The sequence below is a fragment of the Coffea arabica genome, chromosome 10c (genome assembly GCF_036785885.1).
Source record: "Coffea arabica cultivar ET-39 chromosome 10c, Coffea Arabica ET-39 HiFi, whole genome shotgun sequence".
Classification (NCBI taxonomy): domain Eukaryota; kingdom Viridiplantae; phylum Streptophyta; class Magnoliopsida; order Gentianales; family Rubiaceae; genus Coffea; species Coffea arabica.
In genome coordinates this window covers 37,094,781-37,113,995 of record NC_092329.1, presented here as the reverse complement: position 1 = coordinate 37,113,995, position 19,215 = coordinate 37,094,781, and positions in this window count along the sequence as shown.

Below are 19,215 nucleotides of genomic sequence, written 5' to 3'. Positions count from 1 at the left end.
TGGAAGCACTCACCAAAATATAGTGCTTCAGGTATTCACGTTCAGTTATACTCCAGGTTTGGAGTCCAGATCTGCGATAAAAATTCAATTTGAGAACTTTGAAATATGTCCAAGATTCGAAACTTAAACGTTTCATTCAGTAAGAATCAAATAATTAAAATTCATTTGGAAGACATTCGTGAAACACTTGCTCGCTTTTCAACTGGAAGATTTTGTAGCAAATACACTTGGAAATAACCATTGAGTCAAAAGTGCAAGGAAAACGGGTTTACATTGGTTATTATATCTTTTCGCCAAGGGTACAAGTTCGAATAGGTTTTAACGTATAACCCTCGATAACCAAGGTAGCCAAAGTCCTAGATGGCTCAAGTGATATTCATATCAACTCTACCCAAGTCGCAAGTATATTTCTATAGTCCTCGAGCGTAAATTTGGGCAGCATGCCCTTTGTGTTTACCAAATTTTCCAGCCATTTTGGCTTCATTATTTTTCTCAAACAACTCAAGGTTACCCTAACACAATTTCATTTCAATAGCCATTCAATAGGCCCAAGACAATACAAGAACAAGAAATCAAGCTAATAACGAGTGCGGAAACGAAGTTTACAAAAGACAGTTTTGACGGGTTTTGTGGAATGGGCGCATCTGAGGTACGCTTATCGGATTGAGGTACAAATTATACCCTTTCGAAGCTAAGACACAGGGCTACAATGTTCATGAAGAACACTTAGTCTAATTTCCAGTGTAACCTAACCAAATTCCCAATTCACATAACCTAATTCCAACTATTCGGCTATTCAACTGTACTGCCTTCAAATGGCCTTATCTCAGTCCATCAAGGTCTGTTTAAGACATTCTTGGTGGCGTTTGAAAAGCTAAGACAGAGTACTAAAATTTTCATGTTTTGGAAAATGGCTAAATCCATACGGATTATAGTGAATAAACACAGCCAAATAGACTGAACTGTCTACGCGGAACACTGGAATTTAACCTAGGGCAGTGAGGGTATTTTGATCTTTTCACAGGTTACGTTGCTCCGATTAAGCTGAAATTTTGTAGACACCTATAAAATACTATTCTATAAAACTTTTATGTTTTACACAAACCCTAATTCGGCCTCTAACATGGTACAATAAAACCAGAGAGAATAGAGCTAAAATTTTCCAGAAATCTGGAATTTTGGGATTCAATGTAACCTTTCTTGATTTCTTGCTCCAATCATCACCACAACCACTTATATAAGCTTAAATACAACATATATCATCCATATAGCAAGGATAGGCAGCAAATACCTCAAACCCTAACTCACATAAATCACCTTTAAGTCATCATAACAACTTGTATCACCACTAATCCAACCAAAACAAGTATTATATAACAACTTAAACCAGAATAAAAGAACCAAAGCCATGGTTTAGCCTTGTACCTCAACAAATGAAGCTTGTAAGAGTGATACTTCACCTCCTCTTGGAATTCTTGGTTCCCCTAGCTTCTCAAGCTCACAACTCACTCTTTAATCGGTTTAGAATTTTAGTTGCTCACTTAACACTCACAAACTCAAGATAAAATGGCAGCTCTCACTTGGGTTTTTCCTCTCCCTCTCTCTCGGCCAAACAGCAGAAAAAATGAAGAAGAAGTGCAGCTCCAAGGTGATAAGAAGGTTGGACAATTGTTCTTGGTCAAGACCCTTAATGGTGTGACACTTGTCACCACCAATTACCAAGCAAAATTTTCTTTTTCTTTCTTGCAATTTCAGCCCCAAAATTCGGTCAAGGCTAGCTGGAAAATGAGAGGATATTTTGCTCAAATATTAATGAGCTTGTATGGTAAGAAAGTGGTGGTCAAGTGGTGTGTTCAATCGGTAGTGCACGGTACACGTCAGTTCGCACCGTTTTTCCTTAAATCACACGTACTAGGGTTTTTACTTCCTATTCACTAACTTTTTATCATTGCATCTAATCACATTTTATTTCTCACCTAAAAGTCACTCTTAAGCACCAAATTTGATCCTCACTCTGTACCGGAAAATCACCCTACAGAAAAACGTGAAAACCCTAACTTGCTCCAACTTGAAAATGAAAAGTGAAACCCTACTTTCTTGGTCTATTTGCACTTATTGTGGAATGATTGGATAGTAGGGTTATAATAAATGAATAATTTCCAAATAAAAGGGCATTTTTGGAAAAATATAAGAATTTTACGAGTCCTCACAATAGCCCTTTTGTGAGAACCCGTAAATTCCCTTAATAATTTTCCTAGGATTTATTTCCTTTAACGGCATGTTTTCTGCATTTTCTGGCTTAGGAAATTTTTCCTGGTGAATTTTATGAGTAATTATAGTTTTTAGATGATTTTTCTTGCATTGGAGAGTTTTTGAAAAATTAAGAATCTATTATGGACGTGGGACCCACTAGCGCGAAAAGTTCGGAAAAATTCGGCCAATTAGGTTAAATTTCGGATACTGGTGGAAATTTATCGGGTGTTAAGAGATAAGTAGAGGTTGAGAAGTGATTGATGTGAGAGGGAATAAAAGGATAGAGTTCCATTTATGGAGGTGACAAGTGTCACCTTGTGAGTGGTGGCACTTGTAGACAACTATTCATGGCTTTTGACCTTTTTGACTAATTGGTTAAATATCTAAAAAATTAACCAAAATTCACTCTTTTCTTTCACCATTGTGGCCGGCCCTCTCTCTAGCAAAGAAGGAAGAAAAACTCTTCAAGTTTTAGCAACCATCTAGTGCAAATCATCCAAAACACTTGCTTGATTTTGTTTCTACTCCATAAAATCCCTCCACTTGGTGCTAGTGTGAGGCCCCAGTTCGTTCTACGTTGATATATTCATTAATTGGGCGGTAACGTTTGGTTTTGGGAGTATTTCGAAAACCCTAAGTAGGGATTAAGATTTAAACCCTCAGTTCCGGTTAAGATTGAAAACCCGTTTTCCTACATTTTCTTTATTAGAAAATTCCCCAGATAATTTTTATTGAGTAACTAGAGTTTTTAGATGATTTTTCTAGTATTAGTTAGTTTTTGAGAAATTAAGAACGTATATCGGACGTGGGACCCACTAGTGCGAAAAGTTCGGAAAAATTCGGCCGATTAGGTTAAGTTTCGGATACTGGGTTTAATTTACCGGGTGTTAAGAGATAAGTAGAGGTTGCAATTTGGATTGATATGAGAGAGAAAAGTTAGGTAGATATTTAATAAAAGGTGACAAGTGTCACCATAAGATTTAATCTTACCATAAGACCACTATTCACCTTTTTCTATTTTGACCAAATAAATCACCAAAAATAACCAAAAATTCCTCATTCTTTTCTCCCTCTTGTCCGACTCTCTCTCCAAGCAAAAGAAGAAAAACCTCTCTCAATTCCTTGCTCTAATCTTGCCCAAATCAACAACTTAACCGTTTAATCTTGAACTTACTCCATAAAACCTCTCCTATTAGTGTTAGTAAGTTGTTTAGTGAAGCTTTTTGGAAGAGCTAAGGTGACCAACATCTTCCTCTCTCTTGTTTCTTGGTAAGTGAGGCTTGAACCACCCTACTACACCTAATGATGCTTACGTTATGCTTATTGGTGATTCAAGTGCTGAAATTTCTGGTTTTTATCTTGGTTTGGAGTGATTTGGTGAAGTTTTCTATTTTATGATGATTTTTCTGGTTTAATTGGATTATGATGGTGTGGTTGTTTATGATGATTGGAAATGGTATATAATGATTCTAGAGGGTGGAAAAAGTGGAAGATTTCAAGTAATTTCTGTTTTGGAAGAAATCTGGAAAAATTAGGGTTCTTGGTTCTTCATTCTGTCCGAAAATTTTGGTCATAGATAGAGGCCGAATTGGCCTTGGCTTAAAACATGAAAGTTGTAGGTAATGACATTTTATAGGTGCCTGTAAAATTTCAGGTCAATCGGAGTAGCGTAGAGTGAGAAAAGTCGAATTTACCCTTGCTGTTCTGGTTTTGGCCGAATGTAAGAACTGCGATTGTAATTGGTTGTTTTGGTTGGGATTGCTTCTGAATTGGTTGTTATGGTCTTCTGATGAAATGTAGCCTTAAATCTTAGCTTTCATATGGCTTTGGAATCTCGGAATTTGGACTTAGGTAGCCTGTTTTATGACGTTTGTGCTAGAATACATTTTGTGAATCTGTTTTTGCGATGCTGGTGTAGTATCTTGCATTTTTGACCTAGTTACACTCGAAACTGGATTGAGTGGACTTCTTCAACATTGTAACCTCTTAGGTCCTGAATCTACTTGTAAAATTTCAGGTCAAACGGATTAGTGTATCCTGAGTTATGGACAAAACCATCAGGCCTGTTTTAGACGTTCGTTTGTGTACGTTTTGAATTTCAGTTTCTGACCGTGGGTTTTTCCGTATTGATCCCATTCGATCTAGGTGTCGAATCCTTCATAAGAAATTTAGATCTTGGTCTCAGCTTCGAAACAGTATAAAGTACGTCGGAATCCGAGTTCCGTAGCTTCTGTTATGACCCAAACAATATAGATCGTCAGAACTACCTTGTATCTGGACAGTTCTGACGGGTATTTTGGCACTCGATTTTCGTTCTATTCTGAGTGGATTCAGATATTGACCAAAACATCAAAGTTTTAGCCTTATGTTTCAGCTTTCTAACGCCTCTGGAATTTCTTGATTTCGATTTCTGAGCCGTGAGTTACGGCCTTGCAAACAGGGCCTGTTTGGTAAACCGCAATGAAACAGCTGGCACTGTTTCGTGCATTTTTGACCTATACCTATTGAGATCTGGGTTGAGATACCTAAATTAAAGTTGTAGCTCTTCCTTTTAGCTTCGAAACGGTGTCTCACCCACCTTGATCCGACACTCCTAGCCTAACTTTTGACCAAAACGGTTTGAGATGGCAGATCTGGCCGTCCCGTTTGCCGTTTCCGCACTGGCGCGTGCCAATTTTGCCGTTTTGCTTGTTTTAAGTACGTTAGTGGCCGTTTGTGATATATTATGACACAATCTTCTATTTCAGACAGCGGTGAGCTAGGTGGAGCCTGTGGGGCCCACTACTAGCGAACACGCGCGAAGCGATTTTGCTTTAGTACTACTTTTGTATTTTGGGTAAGTATTCAGGCCAGTTTGGTGTGTTTTCTTTGCTATGTGTTTGAGATATGTGAAAAGGGCACTTAGGCGAGGGTGTACTTTATCGCACTCGACCTAAACCCTAATTTAAATGTATAATTGTACTTGGCATATGTATATGAACCTTTTGGAACCAAAACCCTTGAGCTTGCGGCTCGGGGCGACTTTTGAATAAAGTTTGTGAAGTTTGCAAAGTTTGTGATTTTGAATAATTTTGTGAAGTTTGTGAGTTTGGGGCGAACTCTTGACCTGGTTGGACTATTCGAGCCGGTTAGGGCTTGGTCGAAGGCAGTCCAACTTAGTCTGAGGTCACCAAGTTTGTAGGTTCATGTTACGAACCAATTTTGTAAATCCGGTTCACCGAGAAGGTGACCAAGTTTGTGACCCGAGCTTGTGACTCAAGCTAAAGTTTGTGATTTCGTTCGCCCGGGCAAGTTTGTGAGGTGACTGGCCAGTGAGGGTGATAAGGTGTCGGTGGGTGCACAAGTGAAGTTCTACGGACTATTATTTGTGGTCGACGGAGTGTCGGCAGGAGATCATGCATGGCACATGAATTGGCTTTGGAGCTACCCGTATCCTTATTATATGATGTTGTTCTTTTCTGCTTTTGCTTTACTCTTATTGTGTAACTGTTACGTGAAATTTATGCTTTCGCCCCTGTTTACTTACTAAGCATATAGCTTACCCCATTCCTTTTGTTTTCCTTAGCAGGGGCCGACGCGGGGACTTTTGGCTCGTATACTAGTATAGTTAGTTTGGCTTGTAATAGTTGAACAGTTAGGATGTTTGTTTTTGTTTTGGTGGTTTGACTCGATACTTTTGGAGAATGTAATTATAACTCTTTTGGGATTGTATATATTGTATTTAGTGCTCTTTCGAACTTTAAGTTTTGAGTCCTGGCGCGAGCTAGGCAGGCGGCCCGCCGATACCCTTGGGTTCGCCCTTGGGAGAAGTGGGGTCGTCACAGTTGGTATCAGAGCTTAGGCTTCAGATCTCTATAGTGTATCCTAGGCTGAAAGTTTAGGATGCCGGACTGTGGGATTTGATTTTATTTGAAAGTTAAGCAATTGAGGGATAAAACCTATAGCTGCTTCGCGTGGTCTCTGCGCGGGGTGAGCCTGGATGAAGTGGTGAATAAGTATGAAGGACTAGATGCTCGGTCAAGCATAAGTTATGGATCATAAATGTTATAGGCCTTAAATCTTTCTCATGGTATCTGAGGACCATAGGTAGGTTCGTCAGGTAGGAATTTCGATTGTAGATAGTTTGCTCTTGGGACTGCAGCTTGAGATGTGAATTATCTTATTTCGGATTCTTGTGCCTGAGTACTCCAGAGTTGACTTGAGATTTGCATTTTGGGGAACATGAACAAGCTTTGTCTAGCTAGAGTGAGTACAAGAGATCAACGGGCACTTTGGGAAGTGGAGTAAGAAACCGGACGAGGGTGGTTTTCACTGAGTGTGGGACGACAAGTCGCGTTTCTTTCATTTGCCCTTGTATTGTCCCTACATGTCATTTACTTGTGGTATGTTAATACCTGCATCTATAGTACTTGCTGCACTTGACTTTGTCTAACTTGAAATGTCTCTTGCTGTATATGGTGCATTATATTGCGTACATTTTGGCGTGACTTGTATATATATGTACACCTTTTGATCTTTTGATTATTTCGAGTTTTTCAACCCTTAGCTCGTTGATTGCAATTTCGAGGACGAAATTGTCCTAAGTGGGGGAGATTGTGAGGCCCCAGTTCGTTCTACGTTGATATATTCATTAATTGGGCGGTAACGTTTGGTTTTGGGAGTATTTCGAAAACCCTAAGTAGGGATTAAGATTTAAACCCTCAGTTCCGGTTAAGATTGAACACCCGTTTTCCTACATTTTCTTTATTAGAAAATTCCCCAGATAATTTTTATTGAGTAACTAGAGTTTTTAGATGATTTTTCTAGTATTAGTTAGTTTTTGAGAAATTAAGAACGTATATCGGACGTGGGACCCACTAGTGCGAAAAGTTCGAAAAAATTCGGCCGATTAGGTTAAGTTTCGGATACTGGGTTTAATTTACCGGGTGTTAAGAGATAAGTAGAGGTTGCAATTTGGATTGATATGAGAGAGAAAAGTTAGGTAGATATTTAATAAAAGGTGACAAGTGTCACCATAAGATTTAATCTTACCATAAGACCACTATTCACCTTTTTCTATTTTGACCAAATAAATCACCAAAAATAACCAAAAATTCCTCATTCTTTTCTCCCTCTTGGCCGACTCTCTCTCCAAGCAAAAGAAGAAAAACCTCTCTCAATTCCTTGCTCTAATCTTGCCCAAATCAACAACTTAACCGTTTAATCTTGAACTTACTCCATAAAACCTCTCCTATTAGTGTTAGTAAGTTGTTTAGTGAAGCTTTTTGGAAGAGCTAAGGTGACCAACATCTTCCTCTCTCTTGTTTCTTGGTAAGTGAGGCTTGAACCACCCTACTACACCTAATGATGCTTACGTTATGCTTATTGGTGATTCAAGTGCTGAAATTTCTGGTTTTTATCTTGGTTTGGAGTGATTTGGTGAAGTTTTCTATTTTATGATGATTTTTCTGGTTTAATTGGATTATGATGGTGTGGTTGTTTATGATGATTGGAAATGGTATATAATGATTCTAGAGGGTGGAAAAAGTGGAAGATTTCAAGTAATTTCTGTTTTGGAAGAAATCTGGAAAAATTAGGGTTCTTGGTTCTTCATTCTGTCCGAAAATTTTGGTCATAGATAGAGGCCGAATTGGCCTTGACTTAAAACATGAAAGTTGTAGGTAATGACATTTTATAGGTGCCTGTAAAATTTCAGGTCAATCGGAGTAGCGTAGAGTGAGAAAAGTCGAATTTACCCTTGCTGTTCTGGTTTTGGCCGAATGTAAGAACTGCGATTGTAATTGGTTGTTTTGGTTGGGATTGCTTCTGAATTGGTTGTTATGGTCTTCTGATGAAATGTAGCCTTAAATCTTAGCTTTCATATGGCTTTGGAATCTCGGAATTTGGACTTAGGTAGCCTGTTTTATGATGTTTGTGCTAGAATACATTTTGTGAATCTGTTTTTGCGATGCTGGTGTAGTATCTTGCATTTTTGACCTAGTTACACTCGAAACTGGATTGAGTGGCCTTCTTCAACATTGTAGCCTCTTAGGTCCTGAATCTACTTGTAAAATTTCAGGTTAAACGGATTAGTGTATCCTGAGTTATGGACAAAACCATCAGGCCTGTTTTAGACGTTCGTTTGTGTACGTTTTGAATTTCAGTTTCTGACCGTGGGTTTTTCCGTATTGATCCCATTCGATCTGGGTGTCAACTCCTTCATAAGAAATTTAGATCTTGGTCTCAGCTTCGAAACGGTATAAAGTACGTTAGAATCCGAGTTCCGTAGCTTCTGTTATGACCCAAACAATATAGATCGTCAGAACTACCTTGTATCTGGACAGTTCTGACGGGTATTTTGGCACTCGATTTTCGTTCTATTCTGAGTGGATTCAGATCTTGGCCAAAACATCAAAGTTTTAGCCTTTCGTTTCAGCTTTCTAACGCCTCTGGAATTTCTTGATTTTGATTTCTGAGTCGTGAGTTACGGCCTTGCAAACAGGGCCTGTTTGGTAAACCGCAATGAAACAGCTGGCACTGTTTCGTGCATTTTTGACCTATACCTATTGAGATCTGGGTTGAGATACCTAAATTAAAGTTTTAGCTCTTCCTTTTAGCTTCGCAACGGTGTCTCACCCACCTTGATCCGACACTCCTAGCCTAACTTTTGACCAAAACGGTTTGAGATGGCAGATCTGGCCGTCCCGTTTGCCGTTTCCGCACTGGCGCGTGCCAATTTTGCCGTTCTGCTTGTTTTAAGTACGTTAGTGGCCGTTTGTGATATATTATGACACAATCTTCTATTTCAGACAGCGGTGAGCTAGGCGGAGCCGATGGGGCCCACTACTAGCGAACACGCGCGAAGCGATTTTGCTTTAGTACTACTTTTGTATTTTGGGTAAGTATTCAGGCCAGTTTGGTGTGTTTTCTTTGCTATGTGTTTGAGATATGTGAAAAGGGCACTTAGGCGAGGGTGTACTTTATCGCACTCGACCTAAACCCTAATTTAAATGTATAATTGTACTTGGCATATGTATATGAACCTTTTGGAACCAAAACCCTTGAGCTTGCGGCTCGGGGCGACTTTCGAATAAAGTTTGTGAAGTTTGCAAAGTTTGTGATTTTGAATAATTTTGTGAAGTTTGTGAGTTTGGGGCGAACTCTTGACCTGGTTGGACTATTCGAGCCGGTTAGGGCTTGGTCGAAGGCAGTCCAACTTAGTCTGAGGTCACCAAGTTTGTAGGTTCATGTTACGAACCAATTTTGTAAATCCGGTTCACCGAGAAGGTGACCAAGTTTGTGACCCGAGCTTGTGACTCAAGCTCAAGTTTGTGATTTCGTTCGCCCGGGCAAGTTTGTGAGGTGACTGGCCAGTGAGAGTGATAAGGTGTCGGTGGGTGCACAAGTGAAGTTCTACGGACTATTATTTGTGGTCGACGGAGTGTCGGCAGGAGATCATGCATGGCACATGAATTGGCTTTGGAGCCACCCGTATCCTTATTATATGATGTTGTTCTTTTCTGCTTTTGCTTTACTCTTATTGTGTAACTGTTACGTGAAATTTATGCTTTCGCCCCTGTTTACTTACTAAGCATATAGCTTACCCCATTCCTTTTGTTTTCCTTAGCAGGGGCCGACGCGGGGACTTTTGGCTCGTATACTAGTATAGTTAGTTTGGCTTGTAATAGTTGAACAGTTAGGATGTTTGTTTTTGTTTTGGTGGTTTGACTCGATACTTTTGGAGAATGTAATTATAACTCTTTTGGGATTGTATATATTGTATTTAGTGCTCTTTCGAACTTTAAGTTTTGAGTCCTGGCGCGAGCTAGGCAGGCGGCCCGCCGATACCCTTGGGTTCGCCCTTGGGAGAAGTGGGGTCGTCACAGCTAGTAAGTGATTTGGTGAAGTTTTTGAAGAAGCTAAGGTGTCCAACAACTCTCCCTCTCTTGTTTTCTAGGTGAGTGGTGGTTGAACTCTCTCCTTCACTTAATGAAGCTTAATTTGTGCCTAATGGGAGCTAAAGTGCTGAAATTTGTGGTTTATTTCTTGGTTTGAGATGAATTGGTGAAGTTTTTAATTTATTGATGAATTTTCTGGTTTAATATGAATGTAATGTTGTGGCTATCCTTGATGATGGGAACTGATGTTTAATGACTCTAGTAGGTGTATAGGATAGATAATTGCAACCAATTTTGGATTTGGAAGGAATTTGAGAAAGTTAGGGTTTTATATCCCGAATTCTGTCCGGTTTTGTATCTCATGGTTAGAGGCCGAGTTGTAGGTATTGATGTGTTTGAGGTGCCTGTAAAATTTCAGGTCATTTAGAGTAGTGTAGAGTGAGAAATGTCGAAATTACTATTGCTGTTCTGGGTTCATCAGGATGGCAGAACTGCGCCTGTAATTGGCTGTTTTGACTGGAATTGCTTTGGAATTTGTTGTTGAGGTCTTCTGATGAAATGTAGCTTGATGTCTTAGCTACCATGTACCTTTGGAATTTCGGAATTTGGACCTGTATAGACTGAGTTGTACTGATTACAGCATAGCGTGATTTGTAAACCTGCAATTGAGGTTCTGGTTTGGTATTTTGCAAATTTTACCTAGTTGTGCTAGGAATTGGACTGAGTGACCTTCTACATTGTTGTAGCCCTGTTTCTTAGATTCGAAACAGTGGGTCTTACACCGTCATCCAATAATCGTAGTGAAATTTGTGCCATTACCGCAAAATAAGGACAAAACTGTTTTTTATTCGGGGCCAAAGCTAATGCCATTTCTTGAATTTCTGGTTACTCATGATGCTTGTATGTGCATATGAAACCCTATTGGGGTTGTGATTGGCATTGCTTTGTGACTCGTTATCGAGTCTCATTGTATTTGTTTGCATGTTCTAGGGCGTGACGGTAGTTCACGACGTACTGGTGACGGCGGTGCATGAAACACCACCTACTTGATTGGTGAGTATACTACTCACTTGAATGTTTATAATGTGGCTTTGCTAATATGTGATTGTGATGCCTTGAAGGCTTGTTTGGCTATTGGAAATGCTTAAGGTGAGGGTGTACTTGACCGCCCTCATCCCTTTTATCCTATTAATGATTGTTTCACTGTTTACCGTTGCACTTGCTATATGAGATATTGAATTCCATTCATGGGAAACTGTTTGGGTGCCGGTTGGACGAGTATCCAACGGCCCTACTGTGTTACTGAGCTCGACCCCGTTGGTAGTCGATTGAATCGAGCCAGTGTGGGCTTGGTCGTGAAAATTGACTAGCCACGGGGACTGAAATGGGAATCTTGTGGTAATGAGACTCTTGGTTCCGGTGTACTCGAGTATTACCAAAAGCTACTCTTTGGAGTGCGGGCCCGGTTGGGGTATGTCAGGTGGAAGGAACGGAAGTTAAGTGAGTTCTATGGTTGGTTACTCGTAAGCATTGACGGAGGGTCAATGAGGTTGGATCAAGACTGTAAGCGTGGAAATGGGCTCTTGAGAGCCGTCCGTATCCTTTTACCAACTTGTTATATTCCTTATTTGTGTACCTGAAATGAAAGGTTATGCTAAATGCTCTTTGTTGCTTATGTGGTAGTGACTCACTGGGCTTGAGCTCATTCCGTTCCATTTGTTTTCCTTACAGGAAAATGACCACTTTTGGAAAAGATTGTGTTAGTTGGTTGTCAAGTTGAGCTCATGTAAATGTATCTTATGAATAGCTCTTTGAATGAAACCCTAATGGGTATTGGGTTCATTTTCTTTTGATTGGCAAACCAAACATGTATATTCATGATGAATGGTTTTTATGACATGCCATTTGGTTGTAAATGTTGAATTTCAATGTATGGTTGAACTCCGGATTCTGACGTGTCCGGCATTGTTCATCGTCGGCGCGTTTTTCATTTTTTTTCTATTTTATTTATTTTGTGATTTTGGCTTGTTTGCACGCGTGGGTATGTTCCGGAACGTATTAGATCGACGTAAACTGACCCGTTAGTCCTGGCGAGAGCTGGGCAAGCAGTCCGCTAACCTCTTTGGTTCGCCTTAGGGGAAGGTGGGGCTGTCAAAGGTGGTATCAGAGCCTAGGTTTGAATTAGCCTAGGTGTTATAGGACTGCTTGATTTGAGGATTTGTTGTTTATGGCCTGTAAGCTTATATTTATGATTAATTGTTCTTGTGGTGTAGGACGGCCGGACAGGGTGACCCTAGTGCTAGTCCTTCGGGAGTGAGACCTCGCAGAGCACTCCCCGTGATCCCATATCAGATACGGCCAGGAGGGGCCGTTATTCGTTCGAGCCCGTCTAACCGTCTCCGACGGTGCGCGTGTAAAGAGAAGTATGCCTATCCGAACGCTCTCGTGTTTGCTCTGGACAAGGAGCGTAAGGTGTTGGCTAGAGAGAATGCTCGACTTGAGGTCGAGGCGATCCAGGATAGGGCGACCAACGAGAAGCAAGTTGCACGTATTAAACAGCTAGAATACGACGTGCTTGAGGTCGAAGATAGGGTTGACGACCTATGCAACCAACTGAGGGAGGCACGAGAGCGCGAGCTCAAGTGAGCTCGCAAAGTCAGGGGTCGCGCTGAGGCGATCCTTAACCTATGTGATAACGGGCTGGAGGAAGATAGTGATGAAGTTTCGTGTGCGGGGGCCGAGGCCGGGGAGGAGTCTACCCCGTCACCTGGGTCCCAGAGCCCAGCGACTGACTAGCCCTTGACTTCTAGGCTTCTTTTGGGATAGTTGGTGGTTTTGTATGTACATAGGGATAGGGATAGAGCCTTAGCTAACCGTTTTGGATGTTGGGTTAGCTACGTGTAAATCTCTTTTGATAGGCCAATCCTCGGGGGGATCGTTTATGTTCGTACGTGCCTTGGCCGTACTTGACTTGACTGATTGTATATATGTGTGTGGCTTGATCTTGCTTGGCTTGTATATAGATGTTTGTGATCATGTTTGCAATGTATCAATATGTGTTATTGTGAAAGTTTTGCGTATTACTTACATGCCTTGTTACTACTTTGGTTTAGTACTCTTGCCTAGACCAAGTAAAACTTATGGAAGGTACTCGGAGTGGTCGGGGACGTGGGTGCGGAACTAGACAACCCACACCGGTTAGGGGTACGGGGGAAACCTCGACTGGACCCGATCTTGAACCACAAGCCGATCCAATGTGCAAATAGCTGCTGCTATGCAGCAAATGACAAACCTGCTAGCACAAGTAGTGCAGCAACAAGCCCAGAACCCAAACCTTAACCCTGGAAACCCTGGCCATCATATCGAGAGCGAAAATAGAGTTCTCGAACGTTTTCAAAAGTTCGCTCCGCCAAAGTTTGTTGGGGGACCCGACCCGGACGTTGCCGAAAGATGGCTTGAAAAGATGGTTGATATATTTGCAGCCCTACACTACCCTGATGAACGGCAGGTGACTTTTGCCGTATTCCAACTTGAAGGGGCAGCCCATTCCTGATGGAACGTAATTAGACAGAAATGGGAACGGGAGCAGACGCCGAGGACTTTGGTGAACTTCATTCCAGAGTTTAATGCCAAGTTTTTCCCTCCTCTAGTCCAGGAGAGGAAGGAGGACGAGTTTATTACGCTTCGCCAAGGGACTCAAACTGTGGCGGAATATGAGAGTCAGTTCACCCGCCTGTCCAAGTTTGCACCTGAGTTAATCATGACTGAGCAAAGACGGATTAGGCGTTTTATTCAGGGGTTGAATGTTGAGATTCAGAAAGACCTCGCCGTGGCTCAAATCAATGCGTTTAGCGAGGTTGTGGAAAAGGCCCAACGAGTTGAAAGTGCACGGTTGCAAGTCCGGAACTTCCAGGCGAAGAAGCGTGGCTTTCCTGGGAGTACTTCCGGACAGGGTGAAAAGAGTACTCCCTCTAAATTTGGACGAGGAACGGGTGGTGGTCGACAATCTGGTTCAGGTAGAGGGATTCTATTCAGGGGTGGCCAAACTGGGCGAGGACAAAGGGGAAATGCTCAGAGTGGCTCGGCTTCAGTATCTCGCGGTCCCTGCGGGCATTGCGGGAAGTCAAACCACAACGAAGATAACTGCTGGAGGAAACAGGGTAAATGTCTGCGATGTGGAAGCGCAGACCACCAATTGGCCACTTGCCCAGTTCTGAAACAAGATGGAAAAGGAAGCCAACCACCGCCAAGGACCAATACTGAACCAGCAAAAGGAGATGGGTCCAAACCTAAAGTTCCAGCTAGGGTGTATTCCTTATAGCCCTATCAGGTCCCAGAGTCTTCGGAGGTCGTAGAAGGTATGATCCCTATTTTCCACCGCTTTGCCAAAGTTTTAATTGATCCTGGTGCCACTCATTCGTTTGTTAACCCTGATTTTATGTGTGGCATCGATATAAAACCTGCTAGTTTACCATATGACCTAGAAGTTAGTACACCTACGGGAAATCAACGTTTGGTGACTAGTATGGTTTATAGGGATTGTGATGTATGGGTAGGTGAAAGGAGATTTTTAGGAGCAATTGAAGGTTTCACATCCAAAATCGAGTAAACGGAATTTACTTTTATTTTTAAGTCATCTTTATCATAGAATTTATTGAAAAAAAAATCATTCACAAAAAATATGCTTTATTTTCTTTTAGTTTACTGTTATTTACTCAAAAAGAAGAAAAAGAAGAAAGGAAAAGAAGAAGAACGCGGAGATAGCAGCATGCAAGAAACAAAAATGCAGTTTTGTCCAGTGGGTTTTCCGGTCATTTTTGCCCGATATTTTGCTCCATTAGATTGGCATGGTACAAGGCCATCCGACCCTTCATCCGGCAACTAAAAAATTTTAGGAAGCAAAAGCCACCCAAGGGCTCCCGAACGATCACAGAAAAATGCAGAAAAGAGGGGACCGTAGATGCTAGGTCTGAGGGGTGGCTGATGTCTATATAAAGCCATGAAGCTGAAAGGAGAAAAAGGGGAGGGACGGCTGGGAGGTTGAACAGCGGCTAGGTTTTGATAGAGATAGAAACTAAGAGAGCGAAAGAGGGCTGGAGGTGGCGGCTGAAGAAAGAAATCTGGAAGGAAAAGAGAGCAACGATAGAATGAGGGATGGAGTGAGAGAGAGGGCCTGAGGTCAGAGAGAAAAAGCAAGAGAATCTGGGCAGCGAGGGAATTGAGGGAAAAGAAGTAAAGGAAAACCGAAGAGGTGAGCGAGAGAGCAAAGACGAACTGGAAGGCGTTGAGAGTTGGAGATAGATCGAGAGCTGGAAGAGGAGAAGGGAGAAACGAGAAGGCCAAGCAAGGAACTGCTACTGGAATTGCTGTCCGAAGCGAAAAGCTGCTACCGCTGCATTCTGCTATCATCAGTTGTGAATCTCCAACGAAAGAGAGACCACTGTAAGCTATTCTCTCTTTTTAAACCCCAAGTTCTCTGCAGGCGCGGATTATTTAAGCTTTCCAAGCATATATGTGTGTGATTGGAAATTGTGAACCTAAATTTGTTAGTTATCGTGTTTCTTTCCTGTCATAAAGAAAGAAATGGGTGTCATCTGTGGTTGATCTTTCATGACTCAAAGATGTTGCCTTTTTGCTATTATTGCGTATGATGGGGGTCTGAAATTTGTTTGGTGTTGATTATATTTCGTTCCTAGGCTTAGATTTAGTATGCAATATCCCAGCTTTGAAAAGAAATAAAAACATTTACTTGGTCTGTCCGTTTGAAATACTGGATAGGTTGTGAAGAAAAGTGGCCTGTTTCATTTCCTTTTTGAATCTGTTTTGGCCTGTTCGGATGTTAGAGTCTTGTTCTGGTTGTTGCTGAAACTTTTAATTTGATTGAAATCTGGGATTTGTTGTTCATTTGATACACCACATGTATGTCCAAACCAAAGTTTCATCTTCACGTATCCTGGCTACATCAGAATTGCCGAAAGCATTATTGTGAAGAGGAAAGTTTTCGAACCATTTTGTATGAAAGTTTTACATGATTTCCTTTGAAGTTTTTGTTTGTTTGGATTGTGGTAGCTATGTGTTTTGTTGTTTAGTTTAAAGTTATGATTTTTGGTTGAAAAGTTTGATCAAAGTTGTGTGCTTGGGTCCGAAATCTGCGTTGGAAACGAACGGCAGCAGGCTTTCACTTTGGTTACAGATTTTTGGGTTTGATTGAGGTTTGTGTTTTGTATGTTTTTTCAATTGGTATACCATGAACAAGTTCATCGCAGGTCCCTTCCTTAGCATCTTAGCTACATTTTTCATAGTTAGGCTACTTTAGTGAACTTAATAGAAGTAGATAATTGTGTTCGAGCATGGGTTGAAGCCTTGCATTTCGGTTTGGTTGATTAAATTAGTAGAGCTGGTTTGAGTTCTTGCACGCAAATATATCTAAGCTGAAGTAAAAAGAAGTAAAAAGCCGCTGCATTCATTCGTGTGTCTTTGCTGTTTTCTTCTCCGCAACAGCCCACAACCAAAGTTTCGGTCATCCAATTTGCTGTTTGATCTTATGTTGGAAAGAGGAATTGGATAAGAAGTGTTGGGTTTGCATGTTTGGGGTCTGAAATACTTGAATCATGTTCGAATGCTTGCTGGAAAAATAAACAACCAAGTTGCCGAACCATTTTTGCATGTTTTTCTAGAATTTTACATGATATCTTTTCTAAGTTTTCTGCTTGTTTGGATGGGGGTGATTATGTAGTTTGTTGCTTAGTCTAAAGTTGTGATGTTGGGTTAAAAAAAAAAAATCTAATCAAAGCTGTGATTAAGAAATCTGAGTTTGAAAAAGAAAATGCAGCAGGTTTCATTTCGGTTGCTAGAGTATAGAAAGTAGTTGCAGATGCTTGTTTTCCATCGTGGATTGCATGGTTTGCATGAAAATCTTTCAATAATTGCACTTTGACCCCTTGGCTTCTAACTAATGCTGCTATGACCCAATCAATTGAATAATCTCCTCAATTTGGACCTTGGTAGTTTTAATTTTACAACTTCATTGCTTGTTTGCTTCAATTAACTACTATGCATTGTTTCAATTGCACTTAAAGTCATGACTTTAGGGACTTTTATGATCAAGTGAGCTTTGTATTTGCACATTTCTTTTAATTTTTTTTAATTAAAGTGGTACCTTGACCTTTTTATTGTTTTGAAGCTATTTTTCCTTCATTTGCTTACCATTGCGAGGGAGGTACATTCCATCATTTATTTTTGACTTTATTTAACCCTGCGTGCATATATGTGTCTTATGTGTGCAATTGCATGACTTTAAGTGTTTATTTCATTTTGACTTTATTTATTTCTTTAGTTGCTTAGTTTTTGCTTTAATTTTAGTTCAATTTTATCATTTGGAGGCACTTGAATACCACGTTGTAATAGTTAGGTTTATTTCATTTATTTTTCGTTTTCCCTCTTAGATTGTAGTAGGCTTCCCCCAAATGTAATAGTTGGGATTTTATTTGCTTTGTTTGCCTTCTGTGTGTTTTGCATGTCTAGGTGCTATGTGTTACTGCTTTCTTAGGGTCTTGCATCTAGATATCATACTTATGTGTTATGTGCTATATGTGATTTATATGTTTATGTGACGACCCCACTTCTCCCAAGGGCGAACCCAAGGGTATCGGCGGGCCGCCTGCCTAGCTCGCGCCAGGACTCAAAACTTAAAGCAATCAAACGAGATAGATCGAAAGAGCACTATATACAATATATACAATCCCAAAAGTTATATTTACATCTTCAAAAGTCTCGAGTCAAACCACTCTAATATACTACAACCACAACCAGCAGAAGATAGACCCTAAGAAGGGTCCTTATACAAACCACCAAAACAAAAACAACCATCCTAACTGTTCAATTATTACAAGCCAATCTAACTATACTAGCATACGAGCCAAAAGTCCCCGCGTCGGCCCCTGCTAAGGAAAACAAAAGGAAAGGGGTAAGCTATATGCTTAGTAAGTAAACAGGGGCGAAAGCATAAATTCACGTAGCAACAAATACCCAATAAGAGTAAAGCAAAAGCAGAAAAGAACAACATCATATAATAAGGATACGGGTGGCTCCAAAGCCAATTCATGTGCCATGTATGATCTCCTGCCGACACTCCGTCGACCGCAAATAATAGTCCGTAGAACTTCACTTGTACACCCACCGACACCTTATCACCCTCACTGGCCAGTCACCTAACAAACTTGTCCGGGCGAACGAAATCACAAACTTGAGCTTGAGTCACAAGCTCGGGTCACAAACTTGGTCACCTTCTCGGTGAACCGGATTCACAAAATTGGTTCATAACATGAACCTACAAACTTGGTGACCTCAGACTAAGTTGGACTGACTTCGACCAAGCCCTAACCGGCTCGAATAGTCCAAACAGGTCTTAGATCGGGCCCACGAACTCACAAACTTTACAAAATTCACAAACTTTACTCGAAAGTCGCCCCGAGCCACAAGCTCAAGGGTTTTGGTTCCAAAAGATTCATATACATATGCCAAGTACAATTATACATTCAAATTAGGGTTTAGGTCGAGTGCGATAAAGTACACCCTCGCCTAAGTACCCTTTTCACATATCTCAAACACATAGCAAAGAAAACACATCAAACTGGCCTGAATACTTACTCAAAATACCGAAAGTAGTACGAAAGCAAAATCGCTTCGCGCGTTCGCTAGTAGTGGGCCCCACCGGCTCCGCCTAGCTCACCGCTGTCTGAAATAGAAGATTTTATCACAAACGGCCACTAACATGCCCAAAACAAGCAAAACGGCAAAACGACACGCGCGCACGTAAATATGACGGACGGAAACGGAAACGGCAGATTTGATACTCATTTCTAGTTTACCCATAAGTTGAGCTACGAATATCGGATTAAGGCGTATAAGATGCCAAATCGAAGCTTAAAGGATGAACAACAACTGTTATGAAGACATCCAGAACTGAAACTGGAGGCTTCAGTCCCAAATGAACCAAACACAATCACTTACGAAATCTGGCCAATGCACAAATGGTCAGTTTTGAGTGCGAACTGTTTTCTATGCTACACATAGTCAAAAGAGC